The sequence below is a fragment of the Nyctereutes procyonoides genome, unplaced genomic scaffold (assembly GCF_905146905.1).
Source record: "Nyctereutes procyonoides isolate TBG_1078 unplaced genomic scaffold, NYPRO_anot_genome, whole genome shotgun sequence".
Lineage (NCBI taxonomy): Eukaryota > Metazoa > Chordata > Mammalia > Carnivora > Canidae > Nyctereutes > Nyctereutes procyonoides.
Genome location: NW_026575029.1, coordinates 2,568,929 through 2,571,567, shown reverse-complemented (window position 1 = coordinate 2,571,567; position 2,639 = coordinate 2,568,929). Strand labels below are relative to the sequence as shown.

General features: G+C 42.1%; 1 pseudogene; it reads left to right on the top strand.

Moving 5' to 3' along the window:
- Window positions 1-359: 359 nt before the first annotated feature.
- Window positions 360-2,342, top strand: LOC129503540 (synaptobrevin homolog YKT6-like; annotated as a pseudogene).
- The last annotated feature ends 297 nt before the right edge of the window (window positions 2,343-2,639 follow it).

The window sequence follows — 2,639 nt, the reverse complement described above, 5'->3', positions numbered from 1 at the left end:
TATATGCACACATATGTTATTTTGATACATGTGCATGTATATATATGTATTTGCATAACTGTATATATGTATACATACATATGTACCCATATAGGTATATATACACATGAGTATGCACACATATATACATGTATGTGCTCTCAAACATACATGTGCACACATATGTATACACATACACACATATATGTATATATGCCTCAAACTTAACATTTTCAAACAATTTTCCAGAAAATTGGTTATTTAAAAATTTCCTATCTCAATCAATGAATAGTATCATTACCTAACCAAATGATAAAGCCAAAAGCCCATGTGACATGTTCACCTTTTCCCTCTCCCTCGCCTCCTGCAGTTAGTGAGTCATGGAGTCTTTAGAATTCTACTCTAACACTTTCGCCACTTACCTCTCCCATCTTAGCATCATCGCTTTAGGTTAGGATTTCACCCTGTATGCCTGAATTATTGCGTGAACCACCTAATTAATATCCTTGCCTGTCTTTTAAACTATTATTCAGAATGCTGTCAGAATGATTGCTATAAAATACTTATAAAATACTTGCCCAATCATGTCATTCACGTATATAAAAATCCTTTGACATTTCTTCAGACCCAGATGAATAAAGTTCAGATTCCTTAGCCTAGGACTCACGGCTTTTGTGTGTCTTTCAGAAGCATCCCTTCCCATCCCTAGTTTCATTTGTTCCTTTTCTCCAAATTTCTCTGGTTTGGAAACAGTGAATCATCCTTTCTCTTTCCTTCTCTTCTCTTTTCCCCTTTCGTGTCTAACTAACTTGTACAACATGGTTCAAAATTATGAGCATCACTTCTTTAAAGAAGCCCTCTTTCACCTTTTAATCTAATTAAGAAATGTCTTCTTGGTGCTTCCAAATTCTACCACTTGAAGACAGCTATCCTACACTAAAATGATGATTTGCTTTGCTGCTGCTTCCACTAAAATATATGCATCTTCAGAGTTGAGACAATATATTGTCTCAGAGTTGAGACAATATATTACTTGACTTTGTATTCCTAGACCTTATCTAGTGCTTGGCAAAAGATGGGCTGGCAATTTTAAAGAAATGGTTTTCCTTTTTTTTTTTTTTTTTTGAAAGATCTTATTTATATATTCACGAAAGATATAGAGAGAGGCAGAGACATAGGCAGAGGGAGAAGCAGGCTCCCTGTGGGGAGCCTGATGCGGGACTTGATCCCAGGACCCCGGGATCATGGCCTGAGCCGAAGGCAGACATTCAACCACGGAGCCACCCAGGTGTCTGTCTCCAGAACATTTTAAAAACGTGTACCCCTGGTTTCTGGATTTTCTCTCTCCTAAATTCTAATATTCTTATAAACTTGGTGTCAGGCATGAGTGTTAAATACACACACTTCCAAGTGGTCATAATACCTTCCATCCCTCTGAAGTGACTACTGTGAATTTAATGTGGTTTTTATTTTCCAGAAAACTTAGGGTCAGATGGTTCAAGTTTCAGTGCCTTTCTTGAATCACAGAGCTAGTTAATGACAAAAGCAACATGAGAACCTCTGTCCCCTGCTATTGGCAAAATGCTTCTATTACATGTGCCAGTTTCTTAATCTGTTTCCAAAATGACCTCATCAGGAGGAATCTGGTGTCCCACCTGTCAGTTGTCTGCAGTGCTTTCCAGGAGGGTGGTTTTCCCGTGAGCTGTCACCTGGCCTGGGCTGGTGGCCCAGTGGGCCTGGCCAGGTGGCCCAAAGGTGTGGCTCCATGAAGCTGGTAGGCTTTGGGTCCTGTACAAAGGCAAGTCCAAAGCAGTGCTGAAGACAGTGGATGACATGTCCTCCTTCAGCTTTTTCCAGAGGTCCAGTGTTTAGGAGTCCATGACCTTCACAAGTCAACTGATTGTGGAGCACTCAGAGAAAGGCCACAGAGTTTCTGTCAAAGCACATCTGTGCCACATCTTTGTACAACATGACAGTCTTGCAGGAATGGTCATAATGGACAGTGAATATCCATTCTGGGTGGCCTTTGCCTTGCCGGAGAAGGTACTGGAGGAATTCTCCAAGCAGGTTAACAAGATAGAGTGGCCAGTCAGATCCCCTGTACCATCCACTATGTCTCCCTAGATGGCCACCTCAGGAGATACCAGAACCTCAGAGAAGCTGACACCAGGCCTAAAGTGCAGACTGAGTTGGATGTGATCAAAATCATTCTGCACAACACCATGGAGCCTCTGTTGGAGTTGGGGGAGAAGCTAGATGACCTGGTATCCAAATCCAAAGTGCTGGGAACACAGTCTAAGGCCCCAAACAGAACTGGTGCAGTGCAATCATGTGAAGGCAGGTGGCGGAGGCCCCTGAACTGAAATGTCATGATCATTCATATCAGAACTGCCCTTCCTGGGGAAGCAGAGCGACCGTGGAGAGATCCTCATGGGGTCACTCTCATTTTTCACGTTGGACCTCCTGGGAGGGACTGGAGCAGTTGTGAAAGGGACTTGGGGCTGGGGAACATACAAATGTCCAAGTTTGGTAATTTTTGAAAAGATTGTTTGGGACTCCCAAAGGTGTAATTTGGGTCAAATGAAACCATAAACTGAGCAACTCACATAAAACAAAACAAAACAATCTCTTCAGATCTGAAGAGTCTAGAGGAACCCTTA